Source organism: Globicephala melas, chromosome 5 (genome assembly GCF_963455315.2).
Source record: "Globicephala melas chromosome 5, mGloMel1.2, whole genome shotgun sequence".
Lineage (NCBI taxonomy): Eukaryota > Metazoa > Chordata > Mammalia > Artiodactyla > Delphinidae > Globicephala > Globicephala melas.
The window spans coordinates 21,316,530-21,331,768 of record NC_083318.1 but is presented as its reverse complement, the minus strand read 5'-3'; the positions used below and the strand labels follow the sequence as shown (position 1 = coordinate 21,331,768).

Here is a 15,239-nt window from a genome sequence, read left to right as displayed (position 1 = left end):
ACTTGAGACTGAGTGTGGAGTTCAAGGAAGGAGATGAGAGAATCTGAGGATGAGGTGGACTCTCAGATTCCACAGAGCCCATTTTCACTGATCTGAGCAGGTGCAGGTGGGTCTTTGCTGAAACCAGTGGAATGGACAAGAGTATCTTTTCCTGTTGTATTTGCCTCATGACTCTGCAGTACCTAAATCAGATCTTATTCTTTGAAGTAATACTAACAAAACTCAGTCAAAGCCAGGGGCTGTCTAATGACTTCTCCGCTTGAGGATAGAGTTGGATGAGAACACTTGCGCTCTCAGAGCTCCCCTCCTCAGGAGGGCTACAGAAGACCAAGATGAGACCTAGCAGAATTGGGGTGGGCGGGTGGTCATTATCTCACACGTCCTCGAGAGAAGCTCCGAAGAGCTGATTTGGCTTTGTGGGTGGTGGAACTGGGCACTGGTTGTCCTCACGAGTGCTGGAGCTCCGCCAAAAGGCCCAGTTTTTTTTTTCCCCCAGTACACGGGCCTCTCACTGTTGTGGCCTCTCCCGTTGCGGAGCACCAGGCTCCGGACACGCAGGCTCAGCGGCCATGGCTCACGGGCCCAGCCACTCCACGGCATGTGGGATCTTCCCAGACCGGGGCACGAACCCATGTCCCCTGCACCGGCAGGCGGACCCTCAACCACTGCGCCACTAGGGAAGCCCCTTTCCCTTGTTTTAATCCCTCTTTTTTCACTGACTACACTGAACATATTTGCTAATCCAAGAGTATGTATTATTATTTCTAGCTAACTTGCTACAGTAACTATTTTAGGAAAGGTGTAATCTGTTTATCAAAAACCTCAAGAGCAATGCTGGTAAACTCAGCTTGAGAAATAGCAAAGTACAGGTGGTTTAGTCAGTGAAGACTTGAAGAGTCTGAGTGTGATTGTCTCATTTTCTTTATGATGCTGAGGAAAGTTGTGGGCACAGAGCAGGTATTAAATAAATGTACTTGGGTTCAGAGGCATGGCTGGATTTTAGAAGATTCTCACAAAATGGAGACTATTTAGTAGTTAGGATGGAACAGAGGACTTCAAGACTGGAATATGAAAAATAATGTATGAGAAAAAGAAATTCCAGTTTTGTGTTGCTTTCATACCTAAGTAAGTAAAGAGTAAGTAAATAAATATCTTCAAGATAACTCTGTTTGTCAAGTGAAGAAAGCAATGAAGAAAAATTCACATTTCTCTCCCCAACTAGACCGCAAATTGCTGAATGAAAAGATGTTATCAGTGCTTGGGATAGAGTAAGTGCTTGGAATTATTTAATAAATCCATGAATAAATATTGCATGGTATTTTCACTTTTAAGGGTATTTAAGCTTAAGACTGATCAACCATTACTTTGAGACTTTAGGGTCACAATTTTGAACCCAATCATCCCCATCTTAGGTTTTCCCTGACACTTAACCAGTGAGTAGGTATGAGGCCTCTTTCTTGCCAGAACTGACCCACAGCTGGTAATCTTTCTCAGAGCCCTTGGAGACAAAAGGAACTATGTGTCACAGCAAATCTTCCCAGTAGGTACTTGAAAACACATTTCCTTAGCATTTCTGTACTTCCAAAAAAAAGAATTTGGGCTAGTATAAATGCTATTTGGTCCATAGGGGTGGCTACAATTTTTTGAGTTAATAGTGCTGATTTCAGTAACCCCTGTCCCTCTCGCAGCCTCCAATGGACCGTCTGAGATTCTTGTCCTTTTTGATAAAGGGTGGGAATCTATGGAACCACATGCAATCAGCCCCTCACTTTGTGGGCGGCCCATGGCATAAAAAAATCATGGTAATGCTCCTTCACGCTGGAGGAGTCCTGCTTTCTGCTGTCTCTGCTGCTAAAATTCTTCAGCAGACTCCTTGGAGACTGTTGGCTTTTGCCTTCAAATGTCCCTGCTCAGGCAAGCATGTTGTCCAGAGAGTCACATACTCTGCCATGACTATTTCTGAGCAAATTAAAACTTGAAAGGCATCATTAGGGACTTCCCTGGTGGTCCAGTGGTTAGCACTCTGTGCTTCTAATGCAGGGGGCCCAGGTTCGATCCCTGGACAGGGAACTGGATCCCACATGCTGCAACTAATAGCCTGCATGCTGCAAGTAAGATTCCCACATGCCGCAACTGAAAAGATCCCACGTGCTGCAACTAAAGATCCCTCATGCTGCACCGAAGATCCCATGTGCCGTAACTAAGACCCAGTGCAGGCAAATCAATAAATAAATATTAAAAAAAAAAAGAAAGGCATCATTAGCTCAGCAACCATGAGCAAAAGGAGACAAATACCCAAGAGGCCTTGAGTAGATGGCAGAGTAAATTCAGCCCACTTGCTTTGATGTAGACAAGCGCCACTCAAGGGAAAGAAGGGACAAGGGCTCTAACCTAGAGATTAAGTCAGATGCAGAAGACAATTAACTCCCAGCAGAATCACTGCCTAGGAATACTGGATATCCCATTTGAAACAAGTCTAAATTATAAAGACTGCTGAATTAAAGAGGAGAGGAAATGTTTGAAATAGAGTTGTTGGTGATAGGTACTATGTATGCTTGCCCTTGACTCCTGATTAAAAATCATGGCCTTGCTGTGAAAGGAGGCAGGGTCCTGGTATGGAAGCAGTCTCACTCACAGACACACACACACACGGCTAAATCTGCTCAAAATTGTATTGCAAATAAGAAGTGAGAGCTAATAAAAATCTTTTTTTTTTTTTTTTTTCTTGCGGTACGCGGGCCTCTCACTGTTGTGGCCTCTCCCGTTGCGGAGCACAGGCTCCCGACGCGCAGGCTCAGCGGCCATGGCTCACGGGCCCAGCCACTCCACGGCATGTGGGATCTTCCCAGACCGGGGCACGAACTCGTGTCCCCTGCATCGGCAGGCGGACTCTCAACCACTGCGCCACCAGGGAAGCCCAAAATCTTTTCTTTTACGGTAAAGATTGGAAAAACTATGTTGGAATCCCTTAAATCAGGAATACGTGTATAGGCATATAACCCCAATTTCATTAAAATAGAAATTTTTTCTTGTCTGGTGAGATTGATCACTTTAAGCAAAGGAAAATTACAAAATGAAATAAAATGAGCTCTAACATTAATCTCACCAACCTTATCCCTAAAACCACTCTCTTCTAAGATTTAATTCTTATTCAGGACATATATATCAAATACGTTAGAAGTCAACGCAGAGGGGTGCTTTACTCAGTGCATATAAATTCAGTTTTATTTAAAATGTATTATTAAATTCAATTTTTACAGAAATCATTGATTTCTTATACCAAATTCTGGCTGACCTGAGTCTTTAAGGGGCTTTATTATACCATTGAGTCAGACAAAACTTAAATACAAATATTGTCATTATGTCATATCACAATATCAAGACATTTTCACATTTATAAATATATTCACATATATATCTACTTATATATATAAATTTTATATATTTATATATAATTTTATATAGGGAGCCATGCTTTACAAGTGCTTTCTTCAGTTCTGTCCATCTGAATGCCCCTTGCCCTCTCTTTTCCCTTATGCACCCTCATCCCCAAACATAGCCATGTCTTTCACCAAAAAATTTTCAACAAGCCATAACAGTCCTATCAAAACATAAAGGAGAACAGACACTTGAAAGCAAAACAAGATGAAAGTGATGTGTACACAAATGCCCCCAGATCCATGGTTTTATTCAGAACTTGTCTTCTTTACCAGTTCACAAGAAGCATTAGCTATCTCATTCTCAGGACCTGCAACAAGGGGATGTAGCTTCTAGCCAGGTGGTCTTTATGTCAAATTTACAACAAAAGATACATTTAGGATTTCTCATGCTGAGATTGAGTCCTCAGATGGCAATCAGGGTAAATGGGGATGGGATGGGAGGAATCAGGAAAGAAGATACAGAAAGCAAGGTCCAATAGAGGAGGAAATATTTAGAATCTTATTGTCTAGGTATATAATGTATACAGTAAAGTGCATGTTTTCATAGCACTCTAAAATTATAGCCCGAGTTCATTATGCTATGACTTACAATTCACACAGAATTTAAAATGGAAATACAACACTCATGTATAGGCTAATAACATAGCTTTGCTGCCTTCAACTTCTGAACTTAGGGGCACCAAATATGATTTACATATCTGTAATAATTAGCTGTCTTATGATGGTAGGTACATCATACACACACACACAAACACACGAATCTCAAAAATCAAAGTTGGTTTTTAACTAAAAATAACTTGCAGGTAACTTACAGTTATTCCTAGCTTTGAAAGTGACATGTTGATAACATCATTCACTGTGTCTGAATTTGTTACTGTTATAGTTACAGACTGCAAAAAAGAAGCAAGAAAAATTGCTATAAATTAAAAAAATTTAAACAGGTGAGTAAGTAATTATTGTTAAATTATTATCCATATTCTAAAGGCAAAGCTTGTATTCAGGTAATGACAAAGTAAAGCACATGTAGAACACAAACCCCTAATTATAGTTTTCCATTCCTTTATATAACATGAAGTTAGTAGAAAGCATTTCAGTAAAACAGAAAGGATTTGTTGGCACACAAAATATAACAGCTTGGGACTTCCCTGGTGGTGCAGTGGTTAAAAATCCGCCTGCCAATGCAAGGGACACAGGTTCGAGCCCTGGTCTGGGAAGATCCCACATGCCACGTAGCAACTAAGCCCGTGTGCCACAACTACTGAGCCTGTGTGCCACAACTACTGAGCTGCGTGCCACAACTACTGAAGCCCGTGTGCCTAGGCCCCGTGCTCTGCAACAAGAGAAGCCACCACAATGATAAGCCTGTGCACCACAGCAAAGAGTAGCGCTGCAACTAGAGAAATCCCAGGCGCGGCAACGAAGACCCAACGCAGCCCCCCAAAAAAAAATTTTATATATATATATATATATGTATATATATATATATATAAAACAGCTCAAGCAAGAAAGAGATAGACTGAGAATTCTGAGAAGGCAAATGGGCTGGTCATCAGCACCTTAGCGCTTTTTCCATAATGGAGGAGGGATAGTTTAAAAAGGAGCTGGACTCTGTTCTCTCTTCCTGAGTTGTGTTTTTTTTTTTTTTTTTTTTTTAATTTTTTTTAACATCTTTATTGGGGTATAATTGCTTTACAATGGTGTGTTAGTTTCTGCTTTATAACAAAGTGAATCAGTTATACGTATACATATGTTCCCATATCTCTTCCCTCTTGCGTCTCCCTCCCTCCCACCCTCCCTATCCGACCCCTCCAGCTGTCACAAAGCACCAAGCCAATATCCCTGTGCCATGCGGCTGCGTCCAACTAGCTATCTACCTTACTACGTTTGTTAGTGTGTATATGTCCATGACTCTCTCTCGCCCTGTCACAGCTCACCCTTCCCCCTCCCCATAACCTCAAGTCCGTTCTCTAGGAGGTCTGCGTCTTTATTCCTGCCTTACCCCTAGGTTCTTCATGACATTTTTTTTTTCTTAAATTCCATATATATGTGTTAGCATACGGTATTTGTCTTTCTCTTTCTGACTTACTTCACTCTGTATGACAGACTCTAGGTCTATCCACCTCATTACAAATAGCTCAATTTCGTTTCTTTTTATGGCTGAGTAATATTCCATTGTATATATGTGCCACATCTTCTTTATCCATTCATCCGATGATGGGCACTTAGGTTGTTTCCATCTCTGGGCTATTGTAAATAGAGCTGCAATGAACATTTTGGTACATGACTCTTTTTGAATTTCGGTTTTCTCAGGGTATATGCCCAGTAGTGGGATTGCTGGGTCATATGGTAGTTCTATTTGTAGCTTTTTTTTTTTTTTTTTTTTTTTTAGGTGTACAACATAATGATTTAATACATGTATATATTATGAAATGATTGCCACCATAAGTTCAGTTAACATCCATCACCATATACAGTTACAATTTTTGTTTCTTGTGATGAGAATTTTTAAGACATACTCTTAGCAACTTTCAAATATGCAAAACAGTATGTTTAACTATAGTTACCATACTGTACATTACATTTCCCAGACTTATTTATAACTGGAAGGTTGTACCTTTTGATCACCTTCACCTCTTTTGCCCACCTCCCACCCAGAATACTTTAAATTAATTTAATTTTTCTCCCTAGGGGGACAATATTTTTTTAAATGGCTGAGAATCCCTGTGCTAGAGCTACTACATAATCTGGTGTATTCCTTCCACTTGTACTTCCAGTCTTCCACAGGTGAAGAGTTTAGTCGTTGTGACTGCACAGCATATCAGGGGTTATCACTGCTCAACTTATCATCAACAGCAGAGTCCTTGTTGCCATCTGATCAGTGAGTCAGTTCCAGAATCTATCCTGAGGGTGTTCACTCTGAGGTCACTCCTGGTATCAGCTAACTAAGTTTAGATTTCCCAAAAAGCAGAGCCTAAGATAAATACTTGGGTTCAGGTAGTTTATTTGGGAGGTGATCCTTTTTGGCCCTTTAGCCTCAGTCTCAGCTACGTTGCCATGGAAGAGTCATTGGTAGAGGGAACATGGATGATGCCATCATCTTATTACTGGGGCTATAAAGACAACTCGAGTGCTTGTCACCTCCACAAGGAAATCTTCCAAATCCCATCAAAGTTTTGTGCGAAGTCCCGGACTCTGGCCCTTCATTCACTGGAGAGGCAGCAGACCTGCTCAGCCATCCTGAAAACTTATCCAAGAGCCTTCTTATTCACAGATCTGGTCTCCTAGTGTTGGAGGGACTCCTGAAGAGGCGGGGGGTGGCTGTGGCTCACCGGGGAAGGACACTGTCAACAGAAGTGCTGGGAGGTACTCCTTGGTGTGAGCCCTCCAGGTGTCTGCCATTAGTGCCACCAGAGAGCCTGTGGGCTCCAGTGCTAGGTCACCTCAGGCTAAACTTTTTAAGGAACCTCCATACTGTTCTCCATAGTGGCTGAACCAATTCACATTCCCACCAGCAGTGCAAGAGTGTTCCCTTTTCTCCACACCCTCTCCAGCATTTATTGTTTCTAGACTTTTTGATGATGGCCATTCTGACTGGTGTGAGATGATATCTCATTGTAGTTTTGATTTGCATTTCTCTAATGATTAATGATGTTGAGCATTCTTTCATGTGTTTGTTGGCAGTCTGTATATCTTCTTTGGAGAAATGTCTATTTAGGTCTTCTGCCCATTTTTGGATTGGGTTGTTTGTTTTTTTGTTATTGAGCTGCATGAGCTGCTTGTAAATTTTGGAGATTAATCCTTTGTCGGTTACTTCATTTGCAAATATTTTCTCCCATTCTGAGGGTTGTCTTTTGGTCTTGTTTATGGTTTCCTTTGCTGTGCAAAAGCTTTGAAGTTTCATTAGGTCCCATTTGTTTATTTTTGTTTTTATTTCCATTACTCTAGGAGGTGGGTCAGAAAGGATCTTGCTGTGATTTATGTCATAGAGTGTTCTGCCTATGTTTTCCTCTAAGAGTTTGATAGTTTCTGGCCTTATATTTAGGTCTTTAATCCATTTTGAGCTTATTTTTGTGTATGGTGTTAGGAAGTGATCTAATCTCATAGTTTTACATGTACCTGTCCAGTTTTCCCAGCACCACTTATTGAAGAGGCTGTCCTTTCTCCACTGTACATTCCTGCCACCTTTATCAAAGATAAGGTGTCCATATGTGCATGGGTTTATCTCTGGGCTTTCTATCCTGTTCCATTGATCTATCTTTCTGTTTTTGTGCCAGTACCATACCGTCTTGATAACTGTAGCTTTGTAGTATAGTCTGAAGTCAGGGAGCCTGATTCCTCCAGTTCCTTTTTTCGTTCTCAAGATTGCTTTGGCTATTCGGGGTCTTTTGTGTTTCCATACAAATTGCAAAATTTTTTGTTCTAGTTCTGTGAAAAATGCCAGTTGTAGTTTGATAGGGATTGCATTGAATCTGTAGATTGCTTTGGGTAGTAGAGTCATTTTCACAATGTTGATTCTTCCAATCCAAGAGCATGGTATATCTCTCCATCTATTTGTATCATCTTTAATTTCTTTCATCAGTGTCTTATAATTTTCTGCATACAGGTCTTTTGTCTCCTTAGGTAGGTTTATTCCTAGATATTTTATTCTTTTTGTTGCAATGGTAAATGGGAGTGTTTTCTTGATTTCAGTTTCAGATTTTTCATCATTAGTATATAGGAATGCCAGAGATTTCTGTGCATTAATTTTGTATCCTGCCACTTTACCAAATTCATTGATTAGCTCTAGTAGTTTTCTGTTAGCATCTTTAGGATTCTCTATGTATAGGATCATGTCATCTGCAAACAGTGACAGCTTTACTTCTTCTTTTCCGATTTGGATTCCTTTTATTTCCTTTTCTTCTCTGATTGCTGTGGCTAAAACTTCCAAAACTATCTTGAATTAGAGTGGTGAGAGTGGGCAACCTTGTCTTGTTCCTGATCTTAGTGGAAATGCTTTCAGTTTTTCACCATTGAGGATGATGTTTGCTATGGGCTTGTCATATATGGCCTTTATTATGTTGAGGAAAGTTCCCTCTATGCCTACTTTCTGCAGGGTTTTTATCATAAATGGGTGTTGAATTTTGTCAAAAGCTTTCTCTGCATCTATTGAGATGATCATGTGGTTTTTCTTCTTCAATTTGTTAATATGGTTTATCACATTGATAGATTTGCTTATATTGAAGAATCCTTGCATTCCTGGAATAAACCCCACTTGATCATGGTGTAAGATCCTTTTAATGTGCTGTTGGATTCTGTTTGCTAGTATTTTGTTGAGGATTTTTGCATCTATGTTCATCAGTGATATTGGCCTGTAGTTTTCTTTCTTTGTGACATCCTTGTCTGGTTTTGGTATCAAGGTGATGGTGGCCTCGTAGAAGGAGTTTGGGAGTGTTCCTCCCTCTGCTATATTTTGGAAGAGTTTGAGAAGGATAGGTGTTAGCTCTTCTCTAAATGTTTGATAGAATTCGCCTGTGAAGCCATCTGGTCCTGGGCTTTTGTTTGTTGGAAGATTTTTAATCATAGTTTCAATTTCAGTGCTTGTGATTGGTCTGTTCATATTTTCTATTTCTTCCTGATTCAGTCTTGGCAGGTTGTGCATTTCTAAGAATTTGTCCATTTCTTCCAGATTGTCCATTTTATTGGCATAGAGTTGCTTGTAGTAATCTCTCATGATCTTTTTTATTTCTGCAGTGTCAGTTGTTACTTCTCCTTTTTCATTTCTAATTCTATTGATTTGAGTCTTCTCCCCTTTTTTCTTGATGAGTCTGGCTAGTGGTTTATCTATTTTGTTTATCTTCTCCAAGAACCAGCTTTTAGTTTTATTGATCTTTGCTATTCTTTCCTTCATTTCTTTTTCATTTATTTCTGATCTGATTTTTATGATTTCTTTCCTTCTGCTAGCTTTGGGGTTTTTTTGTTCTTCTTTCTCTAATTGCTTGAGGTGCAAGGTTAGGTTGTTTATTCGAGATGTTTCCTGCTTCTTAAGGTGGGCTTGTATTGCTATAAACTTCCCCCTTATAACTGCTTTTGCTGCATCGCACAAGTTTTGGGTCGTTGTGTCTCCATTGTCATTTGTTTCTAGGTATTTTTTGATTTCCTCTTTGATTTCTTCAGTGATCACTTCATTATTAAGTAGTGTATTGTTTAGCCTCCATGTGTTTGTATTTTTTACAGATCTTTTCCTGTAATTGATATCTAGTCTCATGGCGTTTTGGTTGGAAAAGATACTTGATACAATTTCAATTTTCCTAAATTTACCAAGGCTTGATTTGTGACCCAAGATATGATCTATCCTGGAGAATGTTCCATGAGCACTTGAGAAAAATGTGTATTCTGTTGTTTTTGGATGGAGTGTCCTATAAATATCAATTAAGTCCATCTTGTTTAATGTATCATTTAAAGCTTGTGTTTCCTTATTTATTTTCATTTTGGATGATCTGTCCATGGGTGAAAGTGGGGTGTTAAAGTCCCCTACTATGAATGTGTTACTGTCGATTTCCCCTTTTATGGCTGTTAGTATTTGCCTTATGTATTGAGTTGCTCCTATGTTGGGTGCATAAATATTTACAATTGTTATATCTTCTTCTTGGATCGATCCCTTGATCATTATGTAGTGTCCTTCTTTGTCTCTTTTAATAGTCCTTATTTTAAAGTCTATTTTGTCTGATATGAGAATTGCTACTCCAGCTTTCTTTTGGTTTCCATTTGCATGGAATATCTTTTTCCATCCCCTCACTTTCAGTCTGTATGTGTCTCTAGGTCTGAAGTGGGTCTCTTGTAGACAGCATATATATGGGTCTTGTTTTTGTATCCTTTCAGCTAATCTGTGTTTTTTGGTGCAAGCAGGTAATCCATTTACATTTAAGGTAATTATCGATATGTATGTTCCTATTCCCATTTTCTTAATTGTTTTGGGTTTGTTATTATAGGTCTTTTCCTTCTCTTGTGTTTCTTGCCTAGAGAAGTTCCTTTAGCATTTGTTGTAAAGCTGGTTTGGTGGTGCTGAACTCTCTCAGCTTTTGCTTGTCTGTAAAGGTTTTAATTTCTCCATCAAATCTGAATGAGATCCTTGCTGGGTAGAGTAGTCTTGGCTGCAGGTTTTTCTCCTTCATCACTTTCAGTATGTCCTGCCAGTCCCTTCTGGCTTGTAGGGTTTCTGCTGAGAGATCAGCTGTTAACCTTATGGGGATTCCCTTGTGTGTTATTTGTTGTTTTTCCCTTGCTGCTTTTAATATGCTTTCTTTGTATTTAATTTTTGACAGTTTGATTAATATGTGTCTTGGCATATTTCTCCTTGTATTTATCCTGTATGGGACTCTCTGTGCTTCCTGGACTTGATTAACTATTTCCTTTCCCATATTAGGGAAGTTTTCAACTATAATCTCCTCAAATATCTTCTCAGTCCCTTTCTTTTTCTCTTCTTCTTCTGGAACCCCTATAATTCGAATGTTGGTGCGTTTAATTTTGTCCCAGAGGTCTCTGAGACTGTCCTCAGTTCTTTTCATTCTTTTTTCTTTATTCTGCTCTGCAGTAGTTATTTCCACTATTTTATCTTCTAGGTCACTTATCCGTTCTTCTGCCTCAGTTATTCTGCTATTGATCCCATCTAGAGTACTTTTAATTTCATTTATTGTGTTGTTCATCGTTGCTTGTTTCATCTTTAGTTCTTCTAGGTCCTTGTTAACTGATTCTTGCATTTTGTCCATTCTATTGTCCATTCTATCTCCAAGATTTCGGATCATCCTTACTATCATTATTCTGAATTCTTTTTCAGGTAAGCTGCCTATTTCCTCTTCATTTGTTAGGTCTGGTGCATTTTTATCTTGCTCCTTTATCTGCTGTGTGTTTTTCTGTCCTCTCATTTTGCTTATCTTACTGTGTTTGGGGTCTCCTTTTTGCAGGCTGCAGGTTCGTAGTTCCTGCTGTTTTTGATGTCTGTCCCCAGTGGCTAAGGTTGGTTCAGTGGGTTGTGTAGGTTTCCTGGTGGAGGGGACTAGTGCCTGTGTTGTGGTGGATGAGGCTGGATCTTGTCTCTCTAGTGGGCAGGTTCACGTCTGGTGGTGTGTTTGGGGTGTCTGTGGCCTTATTATGATTTTAGGCAGCCTCTCTGCTAATGGGTGGGGTTGTGTTCCTGTCTTGCTAGTTGTTTGGCATAGGTTGTCCAGCACTGTGGCTTGCTGGTCGTTGAGTGAAGCTGGGTGCTGGTGTTAAGATGGAGGTCTCTGGGAGATTTTCACCGTTTGATATTATGTGGAGCTGGGAGGTCTCTTGTTGACCAGTGTCCTGAAGTTGCCACTCCTACCTCAGAGGCAGAGCCCTGACTCCTGGCTGGAGCACCAAGAGCCTTTCATCCACACGGCTCAGAATAAAAGGGAGAAAAAGTAGAGGGAATTAGTAGAAGTATGAGGAAAGAAAGAAGGAAAGGAGGGAAGGAAGGAAGGAAGAAAGAAAGAAGCAAAGAAGGAAAGAAGGAAAGAAAGGAGGGAGGAAGGAAGGAAGGAGGGAAAGAAGGAAAAAAGAAAGAAGATACAGTAAAAATAAAATAAAGTATAATAAAATTATTGAATTAAAAAATTCTTATTTAGGAAAAAAAAAAGGGACGGATAGAACCTTAGGACAAATGTTGGAAGCAAAGCTATACACACAAAATCTTACACAGAAGCATACACATACACCCTCACTAAAAGAGGTAAAGGGGGAAAAATCATAAATCTTGCTGTCAGACACCACCTCTTCAATTTGGGATGATTCGTTGTCTAAAGGAGGGAAGGAAGGAAGGAAGGAAAGAAAGAAAGAAAGAACGAAGGTAAAGTATAATAATGTTATTAAAATTGATTATTAAGAAAAAAAATTTTTTAAAAAAACCATGGACGGATAGAATCCTAGGACAAATGGTGGAAGCAAGACTATACAGACAAGATCTCACACAGAAGCATACACATACACATTCACAAAAAGAGGAATAGGGGAAAAAATCATAGATCTTGCTCCCAAAGTCCACCTCCTTAATTTGGGATGATTGGTTGTCTATTCAGGTATTCCACAGATGCAGGGTATATCAAGTTGATTGTGGAGCTTTAATCCGCTGCTTCTGAGGCTGCTGGGAGAGATTTCCCTTTCTCTTCTTTGTTCTCACAGCTTCCAGGGGCTCAGCTTTGGATTTGGCCCTGCCTCTGCGTGTAGGTCGCTGGAGGGCGTCTGTTTTTTGCTCAGACAGGGCGGGGTTAAAAGAGCCGCTGATTCGGGGGCTCTGGCGCACTCAGGCCGGCGGGGCGGGAGGGGCACGGCGTGCGCGGCGGGCCTGCGGCGGCAAAGGCCGGCGTGACTTTGCACCAGCCTGAGGCCCGCTGTGCGTTCTCCCGGGGAAGTTGTCCCTGGATCCCGGGAACCTGGCAGTGGCGGGCTGCACAGGCTCCGCGGAAGAGGGGTGTGGAGAGTGACCTGTGCTCGCACACAGGCCCCTTGGTGGCGGCAGCAGCAGCCTTATCGTCTCCCGCCCGTCTCTGGGGTCCGCGCTTTCAGCCACGGCTCGCGCCCGTCTCTGGGGTTCGCGCTTTTAGCCACGGCTCGCGCCTGTCTGTGGAGCTCCTTTAAGCAGCGCTCTTAAACCCCTCTCCTCACGCACCAGGAAACAAAGAGGGAAGAAAAAGTCTCTTGCCTCTTCGGCAGGTGCAGACTTTTCCCCGGACTCCCTCCCAGCTAGCCGTGGTGCACTAACCCCTACAGGCTATGTTCAAGCCGCCAGCCCCAGTCCTCTCCCTGCGCTCCGGCCTCAGCTCGCAGCCCCGCCCGCCCCGGCGGGTGAGCAGACAAGCCTCTCGGGCTGGTGAGTGCCGGTCGGCACCGATCCTCTGTGCGGGAATCTCCCCACTTTGCCCTCCGCACCCGTTGCTGTGCACTCCTCCGCGTCCCCGAAGCTCCCCCCTCCGCCCCCTGCAGTCTCCGCCCGCGAAGGGGCTTCCTAGTGTGTGGAAACTTTTCCTCCTTCACAGCTCCCTCCCACTGGTGCAGGTGCCGTCCCTATTCTTTTGTCTCTGTTTTTTCTTTTGCCCTACCCAGGTACGTGGGGAGTTTCTTGCCTTTTGGGAGGTCTGAGGTCTTCTGCAAGCGTTCAGTAGGTGTTCTGTAGGAGTTGTTCCACGTGTAGATGTATTTCTGGTGTATCTGTGGGGAGGAAGGTGATCTCCGCGTCTTACTCTTCCGCCATCTTCAAGGTCCCCCTTGGGAGACTTCTGAGTTGTGTTTTTATAGTATGGCTTTATTTCTTTGCAATTATGTAGTCAGTTAATTTCAACATTTTCCCCTATGTCTGTGTATTTGAAGATTTCTTTGAAACACAATTATCAGATAAAATTATTTTTCTACATAGTAATTCTAAAGGCATTATCAAGCTAAAACTATATGGCCAATGAGAAAGATAGACACATATCTGCTGGATTTTATAGATTTTTTTTTTTTTCTGATGTAGAGATCTATGTTTATTGACACCCAAGGTACTGTGCGGAAACTTCCAAATACACTGACCTGGAAAAAGTCATTTGAATAATTCTCTTCTTAGTGAAATACAGAGCCAAGATTATCCACTCCCTTGAAACCAAACCAAGGAGTTATCCAAAAGTCCAGAGCATAGTTTTGACTCTCCAGTAACACTGAGCACTTACCATATGCCAAGCACTGTTCTAAATATTTTATAAACATTATTTCATTTAACTGTAAACTACATCAGGTAGTCTTTATTAGCCCCATTTTACAGATGAGGAAACTCACAGAGTTTTCTGTTGCCAAAAGCAACAGAAACAGGGTTTGAACTCAGACAACCTAGCTCATGAGCCTGTGCTCGTAACCACTTGGCCTCCATGGGTGTTGACCTGTGGCTCCCTGAAGAACCCTCCTCCTCTTTCCTATCCTGAGCTTCATCTCTTCCCCCAGAGTCACCAGGCTTTCTGAAGGGATTATTCTTTTATTTGTGGAGTGAGATGATAAATCTCATGATATTACACCAACAAAGCTAGATGCTAGCTTGGAAATGTTCAAGCTGTATCACAACAAAGCTTTATACTACAGTGGATTCTCCTAGGGTCTCATTGTGTTTCTTCACACTCAGTCACAACTGAGTGAGATTTTCTCAGTGGAAGTTAGTTAGAAAGAATGAACCTAATGTAAACTGACTTGAGGAGAAGGGAGAGGAGGGCTGCAGTTTTCATTTCCATTGTGTATCCCTTACTATGGATCCCCCTCTCCTTTCCTTTACCTCAGCCTTATACTAGGAGGTAAGCCCCCATGGTTTGTGAAATTTATAGGATTCTAGGGAGATTTCTCCTATTCTAACACAGGGGTGTTGCCTTAGATGCTTAGGAGGAGGGGTTGTGGTATATTCTATAAGTGTCATCTCACGGATAAGTTAATAGTAATCGTCATCTTTTATCTAAATAAAATTCATTTTTCACTGTTTCTGTATTCTTCAATAACTGAATATGAGGATAGTGATGTCTAAAGACAGTGGACTAGGTACAGTCCCTTCCCATTTGTAAATTCTTCATGGGCCTCTACTAGTATTAATATCTTAATATTTATAAAGCAGATCCTGTTCTAAAAAAAAGTAATAATTTTACTTGAAAAATAACTTACTAATAAGCATTCTAATGAATATCAAAAATGATAATGAAGGTTTCATCTGAGTTTAATTCTTGAGAACAGAAGTTTCTAATGTATGTAGTACAAAAGAAAATGACCAAAATCTCAATAATTTTCACTGAATGT

At 41.1% G+C, this 15,239-nt stretch overlaps 1 non-coding gene across 1 annotated transcript; it reads left to right on the top strand.

Annotated features, from left to right (window-relative positions):
• Positions 1-1,997: 1,997 nt before the first annotated feature.
• On the top strand, positions 1,998-2,070 carry TRNAR-UCU (transfer RNA arginine (anticodon UCU)). Its single transcript has one exon. It is a non-coding gene; the product is annotated as a tRNA-Arg (tRNA).
• The last annotated feature ends 13,169 nt before the right edge of the window (positions 2,071-15,239 follow it).